The sequence below is a fragment of the Copidosoma floridanum genome, unplaced genomic scaffold (genome assembly GCF_036245765.1).
Source record: "Copidosoma floridanum isolate Cflo_tuat_1 unplaced genomic scaffold, Cflo_Japanese_pri ptg000021l, whole genome shotgun sequence".
NCBI classification, from domain to species: Eukaryota; Metazoa; Arthropoda; class Insecta; order Hymenoptera; family Encyrtidae; genus Copidosoma; species Copidosoma floridanum.
This window is the reverse complement of record NW_028321898.1, coordinates 22,961,543-22,989,079: the sequence shown is the minus strand read 5'-3', so window position 1 is coordinate 22,989,079 and position 27,537 is coordinate 22,961,543. Positions and strand designations below refer to the sequence as shown.

General features: G+C 36.2%; 1 protein-coding gene and 1 long non-coding RNA gene across 2 annotated transcripts in view; both read right to left on the bottom strand.

The window, feature by feature from the left end:
• Positions 1-27,537, bottom strand: part of LOC106638851 (uncharacterized) — a 153,079-nt gene that overhangs the window by 91,625 nt on the left and 33,917 nt on the right. The window lies entirely within an intron of this gene.
• LOC149374199 (uncharacterized) lies at positions 21,777-22,570 on the bottom strand. Its single transcript, XR_016293179.1, has 2 exons — positions 22,397-22,570; positions 21,777-22,172 (listed from the first exon to the last, which is right to left on the bottom strand). It is a non-coding gene; the product is annotated as an uncharacterized LOC149374199 (long non-coding RNA).

The window sequence follows — 27,537 nt, the reverse complement described above, 5'->3', positions numbered from 1 at the left end:
AAGCATAGTTTAATAATTTAAAACTCCATACACTTACTATTTTAATATTTACACTGGAAAAAATTTCTGAGATTCAAGAAAACATTTACTAGGAGAGTTAGTTCCCAATAAAAAATCTCTAGAAATAATATAATATTTTTTTACTTTAAGAAGCAAGAAAATATTATTGATGTAAAAAAGCGTTGTTTTGTTTCAAAAGAATATCTACTTGAAATTGTTCTAGTAAATAATTTCTTGATGCCGATCGAAGGCTAGAAGCCTGTGTAATACAATAAATAGCAATAATGACAAGAAAACAATTTTTCTTCCACTTCCAGTCGTAGCAGAATTCATCCAACGCGAAATCCAAGCAGTGCTGCAAAAGCAGCCAGTAATCTCCCGGCCAACGGCGAGGGGGCTCGTTGAAAAAACGGCCCATTACATCGCAAAACCGACGCTCCGCGCTGGCTGATTAAAAATTAACGAAGACGATTCCCAAGATTTCCCCCCGGGCTCGGCTAATCGAAACGAAAACCATACCTCCGTTTCTTTTTTACTTCCCACCCCCGCCAACTTTCCTTTCCCGCTCACTGGCTCCACATTCACTCCCGCACTTGATAAAAGCCAAAGCTCGTTAATGCCCGTGGCCACGAACTTCTGTACACCCCGGGAAACTTATCGGCATGCAAAACGAATCGACTCGGGCCGATCCTCAATCAGGATCGCGGTGGGAGAAAAAAAATCTCATTTGCCAGGAGCTCGAGGGATAATTTACCCGGGCTCGGTTGGAGTTTTACTTCCTCCTCCACTCGGTCGCGAGGACCGTTTGAAAAATCGTAATTGCGTGGGACACCGGAATTAAAAGCGATCGGAGACCCGAGTGAAACTTTCGGCGTGTACATATGTATATTTCGGCTGGTTGTCGCGAGCGAGCTGGTGTGGTTATACTTTCATTAGACAATGCTTGATGCAAAAATGCAGTGGTGATAGGAAGGTATAAAATTTGGAAAAGTGAGGTGCGTTTGTAAGGGTTGCTGGATACTTGCCAACGCATAGGGAAGTCTGCTGTGGTTACAGTGAACTTTGTGACCTGCGCGGGCTTGCTTTTATTTTTTTTTTTTTTTCCGTCACCACCGTGATGGAAAGTATGTTTGGAATTCAACCTATTTCGTCGTCAGCACTTACAATCTTTTTTTTTTTTTTTTTTTTTTTTTTTTTGAGAACGTTGCAGGTTCAAGCTGCAGTATCGAAAAAGTGGTGCTGCTTTGAGTTAATTTTGTAGGGATGAAAATCGAAGAGTGTCTGGCTCAGAGTGAGCTGAACAAATTTTATATGCACCAGATGTTTTTCTAGTAAAATATCTTATATTCGAACCAGATTTTTTAAAAATTATTTTTATGATCAAAACAGTTTTGACCTCCACGTATGATATTTAATCGCGAAAACTAAAAAAAATCGCCAGTTTGATAATAATTGTAGTCTGCGAGATTTTCAGTACTAGTGGAAGAAATTATAACCCTCGTCCATCGTGTTGTTTTCCAGATATAAACAGATATAAACTCTCAAACAATCAAAATATCAGTGTCTGATACATAGTAATTTGTTTTTTAATTCATGTTAAAACATTTATTGATAAAGTATATACTATAAAAATATTTTTTTTGACTCCGAAATATATTTCAAGTTTAAATAGTCGAAAAATATTTTAAAATCTACAAAATAATAGAAACCCAAATCTGAATATACGAAATCTAGTTGACAACATTAATTGTGCAATAAATAAATTTACCGTACAATTATATTCAATTACTTTTGTCATTCGTCCACGCTATTATTAAAGTACAAATGTTTTATGCTCATTCGACTGGTACAGGTGGCATACAACTATCTGAATCTCCACCCAAGTATTATGAATAGGGAGCAAAAGAAGAAGGAGAAGAAGACGAGAAAGTGAGAGACGAGCGGGGAAAAAAAATATCCGCCGCTCAAGTGCGATTTGGGCAGCGTCAGCTCATACAGTACGTATTGCGAGTGACGCGGCGCGTGCATATTATGATTCACGCGTGCGACGCTTTTCGAAAACACGCCAGCCGCTCGGGCGATATTTCATACGTTCTGCACAATTTTTTTGGACGCCCTGTGATTTGTCAATCCGCTACTGCTCTGCCGTGGTGTAATTTACGCGCTCCGCAGACCTCGTTGGCACGACGCATCTTTTTCCTCGAGGGAAACGTGACTTATTGTTTCTATCACACGGTCTTAATACCACTCGCGTGACAAGTTCGGGATTTATGCCACTTTAAATTGCACGAGAGAGATCCTTTTTTTTTGTTTTTCTTTGCGAGGAAAGTTGTGTGTACGCGTGGGAAGACAGAAAAGGGCTTATTGCGTTATAGTCTGATTACAGTAGTACAGGTCGACGATAGGTCGGACATTGGGTTTTTTTTTTATAAAGTCTGACTTGACGTATGCCTGTACTATTTATTTTTCTCCAAATGATCGAGGGACTCGTTAGTTGGGTAATGTGTTGAATTAAAAGGTAGAATGGTTGTTTAAACAGAAAAAATTTGTCAAAGTTCCAGTCAATCATACAAATTGTTGAACAAAACCTTTTATTGAAGAAGCATCGATAGAACGCTTGCACCTACAGCACCTACTTTTTCAGCTTATATCATTATATTATTGATATTATTAAACTCTGTAGGCTACCCTCGAATTAAATTTAGGAAAAATTATTCTGCAAAAGTAGACGATAAATCGACCAAAGCGTAATAATTTCATGCAATTTCATAATAAAATTAATCATTAAATCCAAAAAATCTTATAATCTCGTATAATGACTATCGTCGTACCACAAAGTACTGATTTCAGCGTAAAGCCTCGGACTATCGGCGCTGTGCGTGTCAAACGAATTAAAAATGTACCATAGTCTCTGTGTAAAAACCGTTACCGAGCATGGCGATACAATCCCAAGGAAATAAGGGCACGTCAAGATTTTCGACTTTGCAACAAACGAGCGAGCAATATCGGTCACGGTTGTTTACCGCAACACCACGGAGCTGCCCAACACATAGCACGAGAACGCGACTGATTAAAGGGAAGGCCGCGGTAGTCAAGGCACGCGGTCAGGAGCCTTTGTCGATTCCCGCAAACACACGGCTGAAGTGAAAGCAGTCACGGTTACGTGCCATTGCACTACTCTCTTGCCCTAATTCATTAATCACGTGAACTTGTTTGCCCCGCTCTTATTCTCCTTTTGCTTGCGTGTACGCTACGATGCTGAGGTTCTGCGTCTCTGGAAAAGTCAAATAACACCGATGCAACATCGGACGAATTTTTTCACCTCGTCTCAACACGATCATCGTTCATCTGATCTTGGATTAATACGCATTTAATACGCGGTGTAAAAAGAAAAAAAAAGCTGATGGATTGTCGAATCGCGGACGAGCAGGTGCTCGCAGCGATTGAGTCGTAGGAGGCTATCTGCTTTAATGGTCGATAATGCGCGGGCGCTCGTACTGCCTTGGGTAATAATATCTCGTCCGTTCGTAGTACTCCGGCTTAGAGTTCTGCTTATGATTTTTCGTCTGAGCTCTTATTGCTTTTGCAACGACTCGCTTTTTTTTTTTTTTTTTTTTTTTTTTTTTCTTTTGCCAACGTCGTTTTGCTTGTGTTTTGGAGGAAGAAGAAGAGGCCGTTCTTTTTTGCATTTGGTTCGATGTTCGGGCCAATAAAGACTCGTCTGTGAGAGAAGGAAACAGAGTTTACTTGAATATTTAATTGTTTAAATAATTTTGGATCAACTGGCCCAAGACATGGTTGACGGCGAAAGTAACAATTTTCACTTCAACGTCATGTCTTCTGGAAAAACCCAGAACAACCAAGGCGCGTTAAACGCAGATAAATAAGCGTCTACGAACGCGTCAAGGTTTGTTGCCCCCAACCTTCGAGCAGACACATTTTCTTATAGCCATTCAATCTCTTTGATTTTCCAGCACCTGCACGCACAAAACATCGATGACACTCGTTCGAATTCATCGTATTTTTTTTTTTACCAGCAAACACATGACGAGCCAAAGGAAGGAGTAGAGAATCAAGTGGAGTCAAAGCCCTACACGAACTTTTATCATCCTCCCCGTGAAGGGGAAAAAAAGGACACCGCCGAGGAAGAAGAAACGCCGTGGCGGTACCTGCACTGCGTCATAAAGCAAAGAATTTCAAAGTAAAATGTGATAGAGGAAGAGATAGTACCCCTCCGGGAATATCGCATTGCCAATCTCCGATACAAATCGAGTGCCTTTGTCCCGTTTGAAAGATGCACGCGCCCACGAAAGGAAAAGCGAGGAGATGGAAATTCTCGGATTTTTCTCTACTACCCTTGCTTTTTTTTTCTTCTTCTTTCTCTGCCGAGAAAATAAGGGAAGGAAAGGAAGTAACTCACTGTGGAGAGGGAGTTAATGAGGAAAAGAGCACAAAGGGAGGCGTGAATTGGAGCCTCCAAGGAATACAGATGCATGCAGTCGAGGAAACCGTTTCGTTACAAACAATCGTCGTACTGTGAATCTTTTTTTCCCCCTTTGCAATAGCTTCCGGGAAAAATTGGGCCCACCTCGGGTGACTCAAAAGTTTGCCGAGTGTGTACCTGTGACGCTTCGACTACACTGGCAAATAGCGGTGAAAATGTTTATTCGTCAACTCCGGCCCTTTGTTTATCATCGTGTTTGAACAAGTATTGTTATTGTGCCCAATAGCACTCAAATACACGAGCCAATACGCGTTGTATAAAAAAAAACACGCAATGAAAAACTTTGGTGGAAAAACGTATCTTAGCCAGAGCGTGCGCGCCGAGCAACGTTATTTACGGAAAGTTATACGCATGGTAAAAAAAAAAAAAAAAAAAAGCAGAGACGCGCGCAAACAGAGAAAAATACGACGCGGGGTTGAAAGAGCAAACAAAGAAAGCACAGCCGAGTCGAGTCGTCGTAGTCCGCTTCCGCCGTGTACACACAGTCGTGCAGAAGCGTATGAAATATACAGCAGGAAAAATGAGAGCAGTGCAGACGGCCGGGCAGAGACAAAAGGTGGAGTTTGGGAAGGAGCGCGCGCTCATACCTCCGCAGCGCACGGGGAAATGGCAGCTGGGGGGTGCCGGAAATCACTATTGTGAATTATGCATACCGGAAATCGGAGCGTGCAGCGGTGTATGGACGGAGTTCCGTGCACGTGCGTGCGTTTTATGGTATACCAAGGGTAATATTGTAGTGACAGGTGTGAGCTTCGAATTGGTAAGGGACGAGAGGTCGCTCTGTTTTTTAATGATTGCCGAAGGGCCTGTTGAACCAGGAACATTTTTTGGATAATTTATAAGTAACGAACAGTTTAATCTTCCGTTTAATTAAATCAAGTCTTCCATTCGAATGCTATGATGATTTTTGCATTTACGATACGAATGATGATTAATTGCCATTTACCAGTGAAGAACTTAATTTTTAAGTATATTATAAATATATATTGGGATTTATAGATTATGCAAAGTGTAGATTCTTTTCTTACTGTAATTTAGTAAAAAAAAAAAAAAAAGGAAAACAATACATAAAATAATCTTTTTCCAATTTTTCAATAATAAGTAGATGTGTTTTTGATTTCTAGCGAGATCGTAAATTTACGATTATATTCTGATAGTTTTGAAGCTATGAATAGCTTAAAAAGCTCTTGGAAGTCTGTGAATAACGGATATTTTTTTAAATAAAATTTTAATTTTTAAAAATTTAAAGACAATGGAACTTCTCGGATAATGTACCATAAGCTTCTGAAATAGTTATCGCTTTATATTATTTGAAAAAATAAACTCACAAACATCGTCCAAGCTTTTAATGTGAATTGAATACAATACATTTGATTTTTTCTTGCAGAGTAAAAATTGAATGAATAAATTTTCAGAAAACTCATTTTTTCCTATTCTACATTGGAGTTGAGTAATTACAGTAGTTTTTTAGAAAGCATTAGACGAAATACATTGCAGTTGAAAAATAAATACAATTTTCAGTTGACGCTCTTGGATAAAAGTTTGCGCGCATATGAAACAGCGCTAGGAAGACGAGGGTCGTGCATATTCATGATCGATTTTTTTCAGTAGTTGCAGACTCGCAGCCGCAATTCTGTGGGCTTAGTATAGTATAGCAGTTGTTTCGTTGTCTCTGATGGCGTATACGTTTTTTGAGCCTTTAGTTATGGTACTGTTAATTGGTAACAAAAATTATTTATTAGAGATGACTGTTTGTTAGTCAAGAAAGTACAGAGCAATATTTATTGTAAGCAGAAAGACAAAAAAACTATTGAGCGCTCAAGAAAAAAACATGTCGTACCACATCTTTTTTAGGTCAATGAACACAAATTAAAAAAATAAATTATTTTATCACATTACAATTATCTCTACATATTTATTTTAGTACTGCAATTAAGCTCTAAAATAATGATACCCTAAACAGATAGAGGTAATGAGAAGTGACGTGCTGAAGCCATTTCAGCTTCATGTTCTGATCCTTGTTGTATCTGCAACTGTGTATAGTATGAAATGTTTATTTTAACAAAAACAAGCAAAAATATTTATTAAAACAAATGGAAATTAATTAGCATTGTGTGTGAATATACGAGTAATGTTGAAAAATCATTTTAAGTGATTGAAGGGTCTCGGCTTTAAGAGTGATGAATTTTCAACAACTGTAAATAAAATATTTTTCACTTGGAAGAGAGAACATACTCTTTCGCATTTCAAATTTAATTAAAAAAAAAAAAAAAAAAAAAAAAAAAAAAAAAAAAAAAAAAAAAAAAATATGACCAAAAACACGTTATTTGCTAATGCGTAAAATTGTCATTACTTTAAAAAGTTTTTTTTTTAAATTGTTTACGTATACATGTAATTAACATTCAAATTTCATAATTTTAATAGCGACATTATCAAAATAACTTCAAGGATGGAAAAAAATTGCTATACAATTTTGTACTATAAAGATTTAAAGAATTCAATATACACTTTTCTTATAATTTTTTTAATTTTCATGAAAAATTCATGGTTATTTATTGCGTAACTTTCATTAAAGATGAAAAAATCTCACCAGACTAACACTATCTTTTTCTTTTTTGTTTTTTTTTTTGTTTTTAATCTCGAACAAAAAGCATGACCTTTTTAATATTTTTAATATTTTATCGAAAGCTTTGATTTTTCATTTATTTTTCAGAATTCGTAATTTTCTTTGTAAACTATTGCAAATAGTATTGCACGAATGTTATCATTGAAATTATTTTATTGTGAGGGCGGCACCATTAGCTTACATTAAAAATAGAAGAAACAGTCAAGGGTATTGAAAAAAAGTAACTTAATTTTTGTATTAAAATTGTTTTTGTTGAAAGTAAAGTAATTAAAAAAATTTTTTTTGGATTCTTATTTAAAAATAATTATTTGATCACATTCAATATTGATTTTCAATATAATTAAAATAAATAGCTAAAATATTTATAAAAATTTTTAAAATTTATTACTAGTTCCATAAAATTAACTATAGTAACGTTTTAATTTCAGTACTTTTCTTCAAAATTAATTTCTTCAGAGAAATATTAAAAAAAATTGAATCCTTAAATTGTGTTTACAATTACTAGTTTACAATCATTTTGTTGGTTTTCGTCAAGCATCATCTCTAATTTGTCAATAAATTATTTGATACCAAACACAATTGTTGTAAACAATTATTTCTTCCCTGTCTGAGCAAATGGCAAAATATACATTTAAATTTAATGAAACAAAAAGAAAAAACCTCTTTAGTTCTTCGCGATCATTAACCTCGTACTTGTATAGCCAAAGTACCGATGTGCTTGAGCGTATGTGTGCGTGCGAGTGCTCTCTCAAAGCAACTGCAATGCCGAATATATGGTAATTTGATGAGATCAGAGGAGGAGAAGGAGAGGAAAGGGAAAGAGGGTAGTTATGTTTCGTGCGAGGAGTTTCTCGAGTTGGCTATTTTTGAGAAGTGCAACTATTTAGCAACCAGTTAAATGAGGAGCGTTTAGTTTAGAGCTCCGCTACTGCAAGCGTTCATTTGGATCATTAGTTGACGGATGAAACTACATACAAATTTTTGTTGACGCTTCTTTATTTTTTGAGTAAAATAATGTAATTTACAGAGACGCCTATATGTACTGAATGCTTATTATTTATTGAAACGAACAATCTGCAACTGAAAAATTTTTTAAACCACATATACATGGATTATTACTTTAAAATTTTTTCATAAGAAATCATTCAAACATATTAATGGGGAATAGTCTTTTAAAAAAAATTCATATTAATAATAAATATTTTACATTATCTTTCGTACTATTGTACCAACTGGTTGAACGTCCAGGTTTTACATGGATAGAAATGCCAGAAACACAAATTCTAAATTACAAAAATGTCAGTGAACTCGTTAAATTTACTATTCATCGAAAAATTCATTTTGGTAATTAAAAAAAATAGTATAAAAAAATTCATACATACACAATTTTCTAATCTCATTATAACAATATTGTTGACAGTTAATTAATCACGACTATTATTAAATAATCAAATTATATAAATATATCCGTGAAATACTTGGTAAACACCATTTATTGTTTAATTTTTAATATTTATAAAAACATATTAAAATAAATAGTTTGTATTCTTTCAAAATGCTTCCACCCAGTCTCTGCAAAAAAATTTCATTTTCACCCTACGCAAGGTTTGCAGTTTTTTTTCGCCAAGAGACGAAATGATCGATGTCTGGGCTCAAAAAAATTATTTAGGAACCATCTTGTTGAAAGGGCCTCGAACTACCTTGGGCAGTAAACATAAGTACACAAGTACTCATAAAACATTCAATAATTAATATCATACGGCCTCACCTCAGCAGAGGCGCTCGCGATATCTATTTATAAAACGTGCCCGCAGGTTCTAAAACGAGCCCCCTCTCTCTCTCTCTCTCATGTGCAGGTATAATACACGTATATATGCATGCAAGGTGGATGATCGATATCTCGAGGGGCTGCAGTAGCGACAACGACCCTTGCACTCGGCCCACTTGGATTATAGCCCTTGTAGCAACAGCGGCGGCCACCAACGTCAACGTCGACGACGACGGAAATGGTGTGCAGTGGCTGCAGGCAAGGCTCAATCGGAGCGGGACCGATCCACCCCCTCCCCTCCCCCAACCCCCGATCCTTTAAAGTGATGAGGCAAAGCTCACCTATACTCGAGGCTGCTGCTGAATTGAGCTGCGCGCGGTGAATTAATTAGCCTCCCTTCACCTTACCCCGGGAATATTGCTACATGAGACATTTCGCTTTCGCTTCGCCAGTGCCTTTTTTGCCGAGCGATGAGACGACCTAAATGCGCGTGTCAACGCGCTGTGTGAACTTTGATTCGTGTAAGATGCCTTCGGGGCAGTGGAGTGTTTTATTCATTTTTTTTTGAGGGCTTAGCTGACTTTTTTTTCACCTTTGCAAGGGAAATGAAATTTTTCCATTAATTTAATTTGGCGTTGGCCTCGGGCTTTAATCTCTGTCTAGTTGTAATATTTGCAGCCACGTAAATCATACGAAACAAAAACTAAATGCAAAATGTAAACATGTTTCATCATTAAATATAGTTTTGAAAAATCATTAATTAAATTAATTAACCATTACGTTGTTCTTAAAAAATTTAAAAATATAGTTTAAAGTTCCTTGGATTTTGAAAAATTTAATTTCGAGTCGTACCTTATTGCCAAAAATTATTAAACTTTCGTACATCTTCAGAGTTATGTAAAGGAATTCGAGAACATTCAATAAATGAGATTTTTTTTTTTTTTATAACTTTTTGAAGCGTTTTACATATTTTTCGGTGCGTTATTAGTCTAGCATGGAAAGTTAATTAATTAAAAATTTTATTTGAATGCCATTTTCCAAGTTCTTTGGCATTTACACTAGCTATATTATTTTTGCTAGGAATTTTCCATGATTTATTTGGTGGTTGTGAGTAATCGAAAAATAAACCCTTTTTTATTAAAAAAAACTATTTGTACATCATATAAATGTATAAATGAAAATAAACATAAAATAAAACATCAGTTCAAATAAAATTTACCAAATATAATGTTTAAAAAATGAAAAAAAAAATAATAATAATAATAATAATAGTAATAATGATGCAACAACAAAAATGAGCTCTGTGACAATGTGTTTCCAGCATCCGGCTACGCAATTCGGGGATTTCACCACCGATGGGCCGTCCGCGCACTCCACAAATTTACTTTGCACATTACTGAAGATCACTCAATTACCCACGCACACACACACACACACACACACACACACACATATATATATATATAGAAGATGGCTAAGCGGCTAACTGCGGAAGAGCAAAAACCGGCCAGTAATTTGCGCTATAAACAGTCAAACGTTGTCACGCGTGGTTTGACCTCACCACGCTGTAGCTCGTGTAGCGCCGATGAAATTATTCGAGTGCCTATTCGAGTGGGGGGAGAGGAGCAAAAAAGTTGTAAAAAGGGACTTTCGTGGTTCACGGGCCATTCGTGTCTTTCAATCGTCGGTTGCGAGTTTGGCTGTTTGTTTCGGTAACTTTTCAATACGGTGTATACTTAGGTTACAACGAGCGGTTGAAAATCGCTGCGTAATTTTTCATCAAACAAAAAAGCGTAGAGGAGCACAAAGCTGCTGATGTATGTCAGTTCTGAAATTGAATGGTGGGAATATGTGTTTTATGCTCGGATATTGTTGTCAAAATATTGTGTCATGGAAAAAAAAAGAAGAAATATTTATGTCTATCTGCCGTCGTTTTTGCAGTCTTCATTTTTATCGTAGTGCGTTGCCATCACTCACTTGCTTTGTTGAAAAAGGTTTTGAGTGATCGACAATGAATTCTACATTGTAATTTTTCTTTTTCCAGGCGTTTAATTTAAACTTGAAGGCAATATATTTTTTGATCCTTAAATACAATGGTGGTATATTTAAATGTAAGATATTCTCAAAGACATGAAATTAGTCATAGTGTATAATATTAAAAAAAAAAAAAAAAAAAAAAATAGTATTATTTCATAAATTGTTGAATAAGTGAGTGAAGCAGATTTCTGATTTGATTTCAATTTTATTTTTCCTGTATTCCTCGGAAAATATTACAGCAGCAAAACATGCAGTCACAAAATTTCTTTGGACTGATAACAAATAAAGTCACCAAGAAAGTCAACACAATAATTAGCAAGTCAGCCAATCGGTGAAATGTACAAAAAAACGAGTATGTACATATAATTATACTGGTGTAACACAAATTTTAAACATCAACTGAAGAGTGAAATTGGGGGATCGCCAAACTTTTAACGATAAGCTCACAAATTTCCGGAATATTTGCTCGAATAAAAAGCTCTGCCTTTTCATGCTAATTGAATAAATAAATAAATGTATATTCAGAGTATACAATGATCAGCAAAACCGTGAACCGATGTGCCTCGGACCGAAAATGTGAGATCATACATTATATTTTGCCAAGATTGAACTTTGTGGGTACCATTGAGAGCAGTGTCAACTTTAAGTTTGCAATCATCAACTGGACAAAGTTACTTTACGAACTTTAGTCATACTAGAATTTTAATACCTTTGGAGAACATTGCTCTAATGGAACTTTTCAAAGGAAAGATCACTTTGCCCGTAAATTAGATGCTTTATGTAATCTTTTCTCCATTAGCTATCATCGAAGCCTTTGTTCTCGTGCATCGTACACGTTCATATGGTACGTTTTTAAGAATAAAGTGCGTTTATGATTTAATAAATAATACCAACCATTCATTAATTTTTTAAAAGTAATATATGTAAGAAGAAGAACAACAACAACAATAATAACAGATACAATCGCAGATCTAGAGCGAACGTTTTCTTATTTACTTGAGAAATGCTGTGCCAGCAACAATTTAAGAATTTTCAGTTTTTAATCTCACACGTTAAAAAACGAATTGTTCTTTCATGATAATTAATAAAAAATAAATCGTAAGTGCCATTTAAATAGCATTGCACTAAGGCTTTTTTTATCTGGGACAACATACAAGGGTATAATTAATAAAAATTAAAAATTAAAATCAACAAAATTGATTACATATTTCTTTTTATTATTCGTACAGTTGTAATCATACAATAAATAGAATGTCCTGATTTTTAATTCGTATAACATAATCTGTATAAATAAGCAATATTAATTACAACATGAATTGAAGTACGTATATGAATTAACTATAGAACCACAAGTCCTTTCACCACATGGTTTAAACAAATTATCGTAAATTACCAAAAAATCCATGAAAAATGTTTCGAAACTGCAACCAGCCAATATAATTATCTGGGATTATACTTGCATAACCAACACACAGGTGTGTAATATATGTACACAGAGACCGATAGAGCTGTCGAGTAAAACCCCATCCCCAATAGCCTTGAATTGTCAATTGTGTCCTCCTTACCCATCCACATAACAAGTATAGGTCCGTTTTAATGGCACCGCATCGGAGGCACACTTAACCAGTCATAGCCAACAAACACAAACGTGTATCTTAAGGGTACAGCCGGGCTTTCGCCGACAAAACTCCTAATTACGTGCCTGCAAACGGATCGAGGGAAGAAGGTTGTGTGTGGGAGTGTTTATGTGTATATAAAAGGCCGGGGACGCCGTGAAACTTTGGACACTACCGTGCCCGAGTGGATATTTTCGCTCGGTTTGGCGGTCCGGGCCTCTCGCGGAATAATAACAGCTCTGCCAACTTTCCTCCGTACAATGCCCTCTATACTTCTGGTCGGATTCAATCATAAAGGTCGTTCCGGCGCGATGATCATTTTCGCGCGATATGCTGGGAAGTTTTGATGAGCATTGCCGAGAGAGAACTTTTGTTTTAGGAATATGTTGAGCTTGTGGTTTGTGGCCAAGGAAAGTTGTTTGGTAATGGGTGTGCGGCGAAGTGATCGGCAGACTTTGAATGAGGTCGCGTACGCGCTAATATTCAGCTTATCATCATATTTTATGACATGCGTTTTTTTTTTTAAGACTAACGTAGCCTTTTTGTTCAAAGTTACAATGTAAGTTAAGTAGTTGTTATTGAGCACCTGCATAATGTACAGAGCCGGTTAAATGGCTCCAAGTGGCCTTTTGGTCTTGTAACGATCATCCACATAAAGTAATCTTATTACATGGAAAGAGTGAGAGGCATTCAAAGTTATGGGCAGTTTTTGCCATTTGACTGAGATAATAGGGAGATGAGTAGTTGGCACATTTTATATGACGCCATTTTGGCTTAAATATAGTCAGCACCACCACAGCCTGTAGTTTCGTACTATTAATCTTCAAATCATAAGATGTATGGGTCAAGTAAAGATACCTATTGCCGAGATTTCGTTGGTTTCTACCGATCGTGCAACTTGTTCGAGAGACGAGTAATTGAATGTTCAAGTGTTAATGCGTACATTAGAATTTACATTTAGAATCAATTTTGAAGTTGATATCGCTTTTATTCGCGCAATGTTCAGAGAATATAAATGAGGCCTAGTCAAATATTAGAAAGCTAACAGCCAGACTGATTACTAAGAATTTACCGCAGAAGTAACAATTTTGCTACTACACAACCTCTTAAAACTGGAAAAAAAATGTTTTTTTTAAACTTCTTTTACGAGCTGTAAACTGTAAACTGTAAACATGACTTTATAAAATGATTTTTAAAACTCTTTTTTTCAACGTTATTGAAACCTTTTGTTTTTTGGGAAGTGTAACGTAATAATGAGTGGTGGTGTAAAATAAGCTTTTGAATTTCAATCTCTGAAAATGATGACGATACCAAAGTGATGTCCGGAGTACAGCAAAGCAAGTCGTTGTATTGATCTAACGAGTTCGAAATTGACGATTGTCAGGAAAGAAATTAGAGGAAATGGGAGATCTCGAGAACAAGGGAAATCGAAGAAGTTCCAGTGGAAAACTGGGGCTCACGTTGCAGCCAGGCGCAAGAGATTCGAATCGAGTAGCTCCACTTTCGCAGTGGGAAAAGGCCGAGATAGCAATTGTTCTCCGGTGATTCGGCGAAATCGAACATTCAATTTGTCACACGGCTCGGGAACTTCGAACGTCGTCATTAAAACGAATTTGTCTCTCTGATCGCAAAACCCGATTCTCCTTTGCTTTAATGAAGAGGACTCGCATTTTGCGCACTGTCTTCGATGCTCAGACTCGTATCTATATATCCTCTGACTTGGCACACGGCTCGAAAGATTCTCGTTCCACTTTTGACACTCGTTTTAAACTGCAGTGATTTGTGAGTATTTATATCTGGTAAATTTTTGGATTTCAAATAATTTTGGCCAAATTTACGTTTTAGAATTTTTTTAAGCTTATTTGGGTGTTGAAAATTCTTATTTACTCTTGTATTTACTTTACAGATTTTTTTGCTACAATTTCTTTTACTACTAACAATTTATAACCAATGATACATTTTATATTTTGATTATAATTATATTTTACTCAGTTTTCACACAAATTTCTTTATGATTTTTAATTTCAAGGCAGTAAAGCATCCAAGTTCGGTGCAACGATCGAAATGTTTAAATGAGGGAGATAATTTTTCAAACACATTTGGCTTAAATAAAACACAACGTATACTTACGACTGCATTAGTTCACGAGCTAAGAGAGGGTTTTTTTTGTTAGCTGTAGTGAGTTGACCAAATGTGATGTGCACAACACTCAGTATAGAAATTCGGAGTCGAGGAAATAATTTGAATTTTCTGAAATAATATTAAAAAAGCGATTGAGAAAGCAACATGAAAGACAAACACGGAACTGCGTAGGAGATATCGAGTCCAAATCGGCCAAAATTATGTACAATCGTAGCACGGGCATAATATTAATTTCACGCCGCACTAAGAAAAGCCATGTTAATATATTTGCATGACACAAAAAATGCTCATTCAAAACTGTAAAAAAAATACATAAGACAGTGTTGATAATGAATCGACACATTAATAATAATCACTGCTAATCTAATTTTAATGTATAATTATCGCTTCGAACGAAACAAGCCCACATTGGTATGAAAAAGGGGTCAATGTGTCGAAAACGAGCACCCCGATGTACATTACGGCAACGTCAACATCGAATTTTCGCATTTGCTAAACGTGTTGAAGTAATTGCATGAATAATTCATGGGGAGGTGCTCCTACAGAGGGGATGGTAGACCACCACTTCGTACCTATATGTCTGTTAAACGCTGGTTAGCTTTTAATGCTAATAACCTCGATAGTCACACAACACACAAACTTCATCTCCATCCATAGTACATCTTTACCTCTGGACTCTGGTATAAAGGCCTCGTTATCGTATGAGAAACGTGTAGCTCAGTTTCTTAATTCATTTTTTAGGGAGGCAAATTGCTGATTTTTAATTAGTGCAACCTTAATTGAGAAAAAAAAGTTGGCAGAAGTATACGTTTTACGTATATTATTTGGTAAATAATTAACTTGCAATCTGAGGTTGAAAGTCCGTCAGGTTCACTTTAGTTGTTATTATTTTTTTTTTAATTTTCGTCAATGAATGACATCTGAAAAAGTAACACAAAAAATCTAAAACTTGTAATATCTGTTATGCATTATAATTAATTCAAACTTATAGCGTATGATGAATCAATATGAATCAATAATAAATATTTTAGTTTCAAATTAGAACTTAATTAATTTTTTTTTTTTATATATATTATATGTAATTACTTTTGATATGGTGATAAAAAAATTTCTTCCCTAAATGATTTCCTTACAAAATATCTCAAATCCTACAATTTTCATCAAACTAACTCAACATTTATATAGAAATACAGGTATGTGGAAAAGCTCAATGAAAATGAAATATGCCATTAAGCACTTTATCATAATATATAATAAAATAACGGGATACTATTAAAAGACTCGAATTTGTGTTGGTTATTTCGTGTAGGGCAAAACAAAGAAAAATTTTAAAAACATGAATTACGATTGACATAATATGCTTTATTTAGAATTCAATTAAAACCAAGAATTTCCCATGATTTTAGAAACTATAAAGCAAAATTCTGATTTGAGTAAATATTATATAAGTGAGATTTTGTTATGGAAGTACCAATTATAACGTTATTATTTAACTTGAAATTATTAAGGTGACAAGTGTACAAGTCGTAATCAAAGGTCTGATTTCAATGATAATTCAGAGAACAGTTTATGATGAACTGGCTTGTTGCTTCAAGTTGTTATTATGGTGTAATGAAAAATAAATAACTAAATGAAGATTATTTCTGTAAAGGAACGTGGACCGTATTTTTTGGAGAACCCATACCCCAATGCGTATTACCCTTGTTTTTCAGAGACAATAACACTTGGATACAAAAAAAGAAAAAAAAAAAAAAAAAACTCGACAACCAGACGCCAATATCAAATCGTCTCATGAACCACTCGGCTTTGCGAGTCACTCTATACATTTATCCGCGCTGGTGTGTTCCTGACAGCTACTTCCGACACCGTTGCCGCAGCTTATCTCCACACCCCACGTGCACTTATATACCCCCTTTCCAGTCTTCTTGCGAAAGCCTTATCGTTTCGTGGCCAAATAGAGAGAAGTTGAGACATTTACAGGTGTACGGTATCTTGGCTCTGTGCCTGATACGATGTCGCTCCCCGGCAGCTGTTGACCTCAAGACGGTCAAGTGTTTGTATTGCATCTCTCTTGATACGAGAGAAAACTGTACTCGGATCCACCGACCCTTTGCACGTGTCTTTGTACGCGCGCGTATAACTTCAGCTTTTTTTTTTCTTCGCTCGCGTCATATTTGTACTACTTGTGTTCTTTTTCTTTTGTCTTGTGTTGTACGTACATATTTTTTTTCATCAAAAGTCCAAGAGACCGGTTCTTATGATATGTGAACCCATTTTTTTTTTTTTTTTTTTTTTAGTTGTTACACAAACATATGAAAATCATCATTGATGTAAAAGGTGTATCATCGTTACAGTTTTTTATCAAAAACTTCTTCTTTTTTTTACTTTCAAAATATATTTTCCCGATGTTTTTTCACATACGATGCGACTAAAATATTAGTTTTTAGTTAAGTTGAAATAACTCAATTTTAATTTTTAATTTTAAAACGTTGTCAAATAATATTCTTGACGAGCAGCCATAAAGACAAACTTTGTTACTTTAATGAGGTACTCGGAATCACAACTTGATCACAATACATATTACACAAATAACATTCATACAGATTACGTTACACAAAAAGATAGAAAAATATTAATTAAAAGTGATCATCATTAGCACGCAAAACACGAAAAAAGTTCGTAGCTCGTTTTTTCTTTTTTTAAATACACCTGAAGAGTATTATTCTATGAAACGTATCATTTTTTTTCGAAAGCGTAAAACAATTTTTCTAGTGGGAGCTTTTTTCTAAAGTTTTTTTTGACAATATGGTGGCCTTAATTAACAGTAATTCATGATTTACTGAATCACTTGTGTTGTTTCAATTTCGAAAAAAACGTACCAAGTTCTGTTAAAAAATTGTCGTACATCAAACTATAAAAATCGTAAAATCTTGAATAAAAATCCAAATAGAATTAAACGTAGCAAAATATAAAAATCGCACTGTTTTACATTATTTCTGAATCTATCATTTCATCTCACACGAACTTTTCGACTCATTCCACCACGGATAAATAAATTGAATTTTATGTATCAATGGTAATTCAAACGTGTTTCTCGATGAACTTTGACCCCATTACTATTATACTCGGCTAAGAAGAAATAAGAAAGGAAAATTAATTAACTTCAATGTCACGAAAGTTGTACTGTCACAGCGTACCCTCCCACCTTATTATTCTTAATTTTTCGCTTTGTATCGCAACTCGCTCATACTCGTGGATGTGGAATCTTCGGTGGGGGAACAGTTTTCGCGCCTCGTTAGGAAAAATGTTCGCATGTTGCCACCACCCCAATTTTCAACCATCGTGCGTAGTGGCTTTATTTTTCCTCGCTCGACAGACAAGAAGAGAAAAAAGAAAAAAAGAAAAGAGAAGGTAGTCTCCAGCGATTTAATAAGCGAAGGGAGAAAAGTTTCTGCCGGACTGAGCCGTGGCGTCCCGTCTGGGTACTTAACAAGTTGGCTTTGAAATGTGTCCTCCTGTCAAGCAGGGGGTGTGAAAGCAAACAAGTTTTGTGGGCGTTTTTTTCATTATTTATTACGTCTTGCACTGTTACATTTATTTATTCAATTTTTAGCGAAATGCTAGTTGTGTAGCTTCTCCCCTTGACACATTGCTCGTGGTTGGGAGAGAGTAGTTGATAAATTTAAATAGCAATTTTATGCACTAAGACTATTTCTTCTATGTCAGAAATTTGTGCGGCATTCACGTTTTGGTTCCTCGTGAAAAATTTCCGTGGAGACGGAGTAATTAATTTTTTCACTTCCATCTTTTTACAGCGGTATGATTTTTAAATCTCTTTTTCATACGTGTTTCAACTTTTGAAAGGTCATCCAGTGACTTTCAAACTTAAAATGCCAAGTTTTTTCTCAGACGAAGCTGAAATGGTAAAGGATCATCCAGAACTTTTGAAGCGGCACTTTTGAATTAATTTTTTGCTTTCATGAGGAAAACTTTGATTTATTAAGATATGTACAATATCCGATTTTTGTATGCCACTTGTTTGTACACATGACGTATTGTAACGTAATGCATGACATTAAATTTTTATTTACTTTTGACGTATTTCTTTGAAAAAACAAGTAACAACGTTGGCTGTTCCATAGGTAAGAAAAATGTCAAAATCACGATTCACCCAAAGCTATGCAACGGGTTCTCGGGCTCAGGAATAGCTTAAGTGGTGACGGTGATGCGACGAAAACTATTCATTTCCACATCCATCTTACTAATATATAAAGCAAAGTCGCTAAAACCGTTGTAATCGCTAACCGCGAAAACTATTGAACCGATTTTGCTGAAATTTTGCACACTGATTCATGATACCTCCTAGATGGTTTTAGTATAGTTTTTATCTTAAAAAATTTAATAACAATAGCAATAAATGAGCTCAAAGTTTTGCAAAAATACGCCAGCTTTTCACTTTAGTTCAGTAAAATCCGCTAGGTGGCGTCGACATAAAATCGAAGCTACCTGCAACATAATTAAATAAGTGTGGTTATAATAGGCCGGAGCGTACCGAAAGCTGTATAGTCGAGCTTCGGCAGCTCAACAAGCTATTCAGAAAATGCTGGTGATAGTCCTGCAGCTGGGTATCCCGGTTACGGACGACACCCTTCTCAAGGGAAGGGGCCTAAGTGTCCCTTCACCCCGAATCTCGACGAGTGCGATCAAAACAAAAAATTAATCCCAACCGATGCCGTCTCTGCCACAATATCAGGAGATGTATCTAGCCGGAGCACAATCTGCTCCAACCCATCAGAGTTGTGAGGGAGTTCCACCATCCCACCTGGTGCACTTAGAGAATTCGTAGCTACAAATGTAAGCAAGGGAAGAAAACAGCTCTGAGCTCTGAGGGGCATGGGCAGCCACAACGGCTACCTTCTTGGTCGTCGCGTCCCCAATGCGCTTACCCACATGTTCCCGTCTAACGGTGAGCGGTTGGTTATCCGGGGAACGACCCGAGACGAGATATTCTTTGGTCAGCAGCGTACCTCCCTCCATCTCAATCTCCGTATATCGAGACTCCCAGGGTAAGAATCAAGCAACCGTAGCCAGCTCTTCATCATCAGGAATAAGAATAGCCTGGTAGTTTCACCACTGGCGCTTTTTAGGGCCATTATAAATATTTACGTTCCCTACTTAACCATCAATTTCATCGGTTCTTTTTAGAATCCACCTAAGTGTAAACTACCTTGCCAACAAATACATTTTTATTACCATTTCCAGAAGCGATTCGTCGACTAAAAGACTATATTAACTAAAGACGGGCACTATTAAACCAAGTCAGCCATTCACTAGCAGACGTCACTTGCGGAGTTGTGCTTCGCAAGGCTGGAAAACCCGGTGACCGACGACCCTATATTACCCTCTCGACTCTAAGCATTCAACCAGGAATCACTGATCCTCTTCAAGGTCTGCGCTGGGCAAACCTATAACAGCTATAAAGGAAAAAAACTTGAGCCAACGGGACAGCCTCCACTGGACAAGTATCACTAACCAATCTCCCCATCTAAGATCACCAAAACAACTAAATCTGCAAAATAAAAAAGGTGCTTTAGACACCAACGTCTTCGACGTTATACCGGGAGACGTTGGGAAAGAGCACTACAACTAGCCCCAAAGCTTCGGACTTTGTAATTTTTCTCCCGATCAGTCTGGGTCTTCAACAGCAAGCCAGAGAAGATCACCCTGAGGTATCCAGGCAGTCACAATTGCTGTTAACTGCAGTCAAGAAAGAGTTAACTTAAGAAGCTCACCGGTCTTTTTTAGGGCCATCGGACGTCGAACTACCTAGCGATTATATATATTAGAACTTAACAAAGTTGACTGAAAATAGCCTTTAGGGGTCATAAAAGTCGTAAGCATACCAATAGTCGCAAAAGGGTATATTGGAAAGAAAACCTCAAATGTATCTAATGAATACAATTTGAGGCGTCAAGAAACTGACGCAGAAAATTTATCGAGATTGAAACAGCAGCGTCAAAATCGTCAACTTAAGAGTCCATTACGTGAGAGATCAGCTTTTCATTGTACCCTCACAGCAATCTCTGAAATCTTTAAAGATCCTACTTCAGATTTTTTAATGAGTAGAAAATGTATTTGTGTTTTTGTGGCAATAAAAATGTTGGGTTTAAGGTCCAGGACTTTGTTGCTCTGGTAATAAAATTGTGAGATATGAGAAAAAACACTTTTTTTTTAATATAAATTTTTTGGGCGTTTAAAATCTTAACAGCTTTAAAAAATAGCCCTTTTCGTGAATTACACAGAAGAAACCAAATCAACAACTTCTTATAGCCATCGATTATTTTATGGCATAAAGAACGCATGGTACTTTTCAGCATAATAATTTTTTTCAATTTGTACACCTTATTATTTGACCAAATAAACTATATGGATTCCGAAAAAATATGTTTTTAATAAGAAGATTTTTGTTCTGAGATGTATCGGGAATATGTGTAAAATTTTCTAACTAAAAATGTTTTACATTAAATGTCAACACACTACGGTGTTTTATTTAGTAAGTCTCGGGCGAAGCCGAGACGGGGGGCTGCTAGTCGTACATAAAACAGGTTTCTTTCGTATGTGCAAGTATGTGACACTAATACGATTTTACTGACACAGAGAAGCGACTAGGAAAGAAAAAAAAGTGTTTTGTTGCTTATATTTAGATTCTAAGAAAGTCGACGAGTTGCCATTAAGAATCTCGATAGCCAGTAAAATAAATCAACACGCGACTGTGTCACCAATATGATTTTCACGTTTAGTCATTAGGCAGTAAAAATCTTAATGACATGAGTCATAGATAATATTTTCATATTGTTAGATGAAACGTATCTTAAAGTAAAAATTTTCCATTATCTCACAGTATATACATTTTATGCCATTTAAAACAATTACAGACGAACATTGTACTCCGATGGAAATCTTTGATCGTTGACGGCAAGACATGAGGAGTTACAAATGCAACAAGTGCAGATTTTCCGAATGAAAAATTTATTTTCAACGTGGCAACAGCCACAGAAGGCAAAGTCAAGCAAAAACAAAGAATGAAAGCATCAGAAAAGTATTTTTTTTTTTCACAATTTTAACAAATCTTTTCGAATGAAAATATGCATTGATTTCACAAATGCATCATTTTCTTGGTTTTTTCATCCTACCACCGCTTCCAGCAGGGCCATCGTTACCCCTGCTGTCGTTGGAACGCTTCAGCTGAGTATTGTACACGTATTGATCTCTCAGTGTATTCACGTAATTGTCCATTGCCGCTTGCACCACGTACGGCAATCCATCGTAATCTTTTTTATCCGCCATGGGAGGAAACCGTCTTTCCGCCTCTTTGTAATTCCTCCGGTTCTGGGACGCCATGTGTGAAAAGTTGACTTGACGTTTGATTCAAACGAGCTGATGGTGATCACTTTGTACAGCGTACGAGTAGATACTTGTCTGAAATAAAACTGATTTTAGCACAAGATGTAACGAATTGTTATTGGGAAAAGGGTAACAGAGAAGAATACCGATGGACATTTGGACAATGTGAACTACGAAAAGGGCACGGATGTAGACTATTTGGTAAAACCATTTTAACGTACAAGTGTGTCATAGCTGAACATTCGTGACACTGATTGGATAAAAGTAGTCGTGACTAATAAATAAAAATTGAAACTTACTGCTGGGGTGTAGCGTGGGCGCAAGATGGGCAACAGAGTGGGTACACTGGTGGTCGAGCTTCGAGAGCAAGAGCTAACGTGCTGAGAGGTGCGTTTGTCCGGGACCTATACCTATACTGACTCCCTGCGGCAGGAAACAAGCGTGGCGGCTTACCTGCGAAGCATATAGAGGTCGTGCACACGCAACGTGTGTCTTTTCTCGTCACTTGACAATTAAAAGTACGTGCGAGTCGGTTTTCTGCTTCCATGTGTTATTTTTATCTGCTTTCTAATTTTGACGTCATGCAGTACGAAATGGTCGACAGTTATCATTTTTTTTTTTTTTTTTCTTTCTTTCTTTCTCGATATTGTGATAAGAAGGGAAATCGAGTTTTTCTTGAGGGATACGGATAAAGAGAGGAATCGAGCAGGATACACGGACAAGGGAAGCGTGTTGACATTTGATTACAAATGATGTCATTTTTAATTTTAGTTGAAGCAATGCTCATGGTCACAAATGATTGGTACTAAGGTTTGAAAAAAAAAAAATTAGTTCAAAGTATACGAATTTTTAAAGAAAAATAAAACGTTTTTTCAACTAAAGCTTTGAAATGGCTGATACGATGCAATTGATGCATCAAATAAGGTTCTTAAAACCCAAAAAAATTATATTTTCACAAAATCCAAAAATACTGTTTTCCGGTGCTAATAATTATTGAAAAACATAAATTAAAGCCTTGTCCTCAAATAAATTCTAATATCCAACTGGTTATGTACGCGAAAAAACAGCTAAATTTTTTTTTTTGCGGGGGGCGTGTGGGGGTGGAGGAGGGCAGTACATATATAAAATGTAGAAGCTGTGGGGTATCTCAAAATTTTTTTTGGATGGAAAAATCTTCATTATTTCCCGCTTTTTTGACTCCTTGCAATCAACTGCACATTGTTCCATTTTTACTTAAAATCAAGATCAACAATGTAAGACTACACTTACCATGTTTTTTATTTTTTACGGTCAAGCGTTTAGATAATATTTACCCAAAATTGTATTTTCAACACATTATATTTCTAATATTATTTCATTATAAATTATTTGTAAATTCACTATAGTTACACGTATACGGCGCAAACCGTACCATTTTCAACTTTGCACAACTCGCGCGTATCCCAATGATTTATCGCCATGTTTTATCAGACACGGTTGAATAAAATCCCCCTGATGTCACCTGCGACGGTAAACAGCGAAAGTTTTTTACGTCCACCCTGGGGGAGAGCTGCACGTGCGAGTCCTTCGAAAAAGTAACTTTGGTCCGATTGCGCGGCAGTTGTACGGGAAAACTTTTGGCAATTGGCACCACCGCCCAGTCGAAATAGGCGAGGTGGCCCGACAAAACGCGTCCCACCCTCACGTACTTCCTTTACGACCCTCTGTGTAATTTAATCATACGCGCAGCGGCCGAATTACTTATCGTCGCCGGAACTTGCCGCTGCAAAGTGCTCAACTCCCTGACGTGGTCGTACACCGGCGGTGGTACCATCAGGAGATCTTCATGACACTCGTCTTAACTAAATACCCTCTATTTTTCATTGTCATTGCGTAACAACATGTTATTTCTTATGAATAACTGTTTTTCTCGTGTATTTGTTTATGATACCTATGTATATGTGGCGTTTTTTTTATTTTTATACTGTTTTTGTTAATCTCGGTGACGGACAAATGATAATTACTTTGTCATGGTATTGAGCTTCACAACAACTTTGTCGTAATTTTTTTCAAAAAAATACATCTGTATCGTCGTAACCACACTGAGATAAAAAAATAATAAAAATTATAGAGAAATTCCATCAAATATTACTATTCTGCGCAGTAAATCAAATTCGCAAGTTGGCAAAAAAGGAAAAAATTGTTATTTTTAACAGAAAAAACTATTGTTGTAACAGGTAAAATCATTGTTCGACAAGTAAAAATAATAGTTGGAATAGTAAAAATTTCTGTGCCGGAGAGTAAAACTTATTAACCATTCCTTTTAAGGTTTACTTTTCGAATCATAATTTTTACTGTTAAAACAATTGTTTTTACTGTTAAAAATGATAATTTTGTTTTTCCTTCTTTGCCACCTTGCATATCCAATTTACTGTAAAATGGTAACTTTTCCTGATGGAATTTCTCTATAATTTTTGTTATTTTTTTCTCTTAGTGCACCAGTCATACTTATCTCTAGGTCGTACAAAAAGGGTTTGTCCCTTTTGTTTGTCGTTGAAATGATTTCGCTCGCACGACACCATTATCTTAAAAATTACCATTGTAAGATTAATAAGTATTAGGCATTCAGTTGAACAGCGTAATCTCGTTCCATATGTCACTTAATTCATGTTTGACTTTAACGGTATCATTTTAGTAACATAAACAGTACACCCTCGTATGTATATCCTTACCATAAATGGTACTTGCATCATTTTTTTTTTCTTTATGATTACGAAAAGACCCTTCGTCGCGTGGAGTTGCAATAAAAAGTACGTATATGTTTGTACAACAATGCACCACATCAGAGTGGGTTACGAAGTATTAAGAAATTTCGCGCAACATTGGTCGTAGGGATGATTCATACTTACCTGGTGACAGAAAAGCGCGCGCACTGGTTGTACTATCAGAGAATTCACATCGCAAGCGCATTAGTCCGTTCGGCTGAGCGCATCGAGTGACTTTTAATTGCATTTAATTACCAGGCTATTTCCCTCCCCCTCCGAGGAGTCGGTGCTCTCCAATTGTCACGGCTGACTTGAGAAAGCTTCCACCTTTCGACTACACGCGATTCCAGGAGCTCTTATCGGCTTTTCGCCCGCCCCTTTGTTTGGCTTCTTCCTTTCGGGTCGTGGCTGGTGGATCGTTAAAAGTGAAAATCGAACCTTGGCCCGAGTATCGAATGGGTCTTTTTTTTGCAACGATACATTAATATTGATCTCCTCAAGGGAAATGGGTAGGGTGACCCCCATAAATTAATGAAGTGTTTTACACTTGTCCGAGATGTTTCACTGAATTTTCACTTGTATAAAATTTCATTTCGAATAGTTTTAGCACCATTGCCCTTCAGTGCTTTAATCTTCGATATGTTGTACAACTAATTACCTATGTTAAGCGAAAAGATGCAGCGCTGCTTCTGTAATTACTGATGAAACTTTTAAAGTGTGATTCAATTCGAGAGAAAAATAAATTTTTTTTTCTGATACAACAATTCGAAGATTTTATTTAACCCTCACTTTGATTAGTTAGATATATGATTTGATGAGTTGGATATTATGTGAAAAAATCTAACAATATTAACCATTAATTTTTACTAAATAAATAATTGAAAAACAACACTAGCTGTCATGTTATTAACTACTTTCTTGGAATTTATTTTTTTTTTATCTTGTTATCTAAGGACATTCGGTATACCAGCCAAAGTTTTAACTTTTCCTCAATGCATTCACTAATTAGTAAAATTACAAGATATATCTTTATGCAAAACAATGAGAGTAACTTTTCTTTCTCAATGCTCGATGGACTTGAATGAACTTTGGCGCGAATGGTTCTTCAAACCACTAACTTTGTGCCTTTTCTGATTATTTTGTGTAAAAGTAGCTACAATAGGATATGTTGAGATAAAGGAGGTTCAATGATTTTCTCAAAATGCAGAGAACAATAGTGACACTTGTAATACTGAATATTTAGAGTGTCAGAAAAGTTTAAAAATTTCGTGATGTATGTTTTTTATCCCAAATTTGTTTATTGATGAAATTTGAGAACAGCAATGAATTTAGTCTCGTTTTTTTTATTGATAAAAAAGTTTCTGGTAAAACCTTTCAACAAAAAAATTATTTCCTTGGTTAAATAAATTTTATCCAAGCGAACAGAAATTGACTAAATTAAAACTTAAAGCATTGAATGGGTGGAATCGGAGGATGTATTTGTCTTTTCATCAAATTCACTCGAAAATACATTTGATCGGCACTACATAAACATGACTTGATCAATGTCTTCTTGAATCTCGAATGAAGTAATGTTAATTCCCCTAAACAAATAACCACATACAGAAAAAAAACACCATATCTTTCTTCATGCGAAGGAGCGCACTCATGTAAATGGTGGGTCTCGAGATTTTGTTTTTTCTCTGCTTGAAGTTCAGGTGTGCATACCACCGCAAGAAAAAAAAAAAAAAAAAAAAAAAAAAGAAAAAAAAGAAAAAAAAAGTACCACCCTTCGAAAGCCTAAGCTACACGTGAAATTCTCGGGAAAGACAGCCAAGAGGCAAAAATAAAGAAGCTCGGGTGCACACGCATACATTTACGTAGTGCAGCGGTGGTGTGACGGAGGTAGCAGCTCCGGCTCTTATAAATCAGGTTGGCGGAACGAGTTTCCGCGCGTCGCTCTCGGAAAATTCGGTCGTTTTTTTCACTGCCTCGTACCTACCCACATACACACAGTTGTTCGCGACTCGGTGTAAATCACCAAATCGCCGTGCGAGCTCGCGTATATAAGTGCCCGCAGTTAAGCCTTTCTTGCCATAACTTGCGGCAACGACGACGACGAAGGGGTGAAAAAAAAGGACGAGGATCGAGTGCCGCTTCGAGGTGAAAATGAGAAACTCAAGAGTCAGGAAAATAAAAGATGCAAGCCAAGAGACTCTGAGCTATACACATGTACATATGTCTCAGGTGTGTAATGGCTCTGGGTTTTCATACGTGTACTTATACAGTTGACGGTACTTGAGCGAGTCGAAGGTGAATAAAAAAGAGAGACTCTCTGCAGTAGAAGGAATCGCGTTTTGATGTACGAATTTGTTTTGATGCAAGGGTTTTTGAGCTCATTTTTAAGGAGACCTTGACAGTGTAATCGATTATGGTTTTGCAATTTATTTTTTATAGATGGACACTATATTCTAGCTTAAGGTGCGTGGTATTAGTAACACCAATAAGTGGTACCTTAAGTGTATAGACATGCTTGAGAAAATCCTCAAGTAATTTCTTGATTTCAGACTGAAGCCTTTAAAATTTTGAGCATACCTACACTATCAATATTGTCGACAGGGTTAGTTGGTGGATGAAAAAAAAAAAAAAAAAAAAAATTTCCTGAAACAATTGCATTGAAACAAAAACAAACAAGGATTTTTTTTAATGATGGTTAA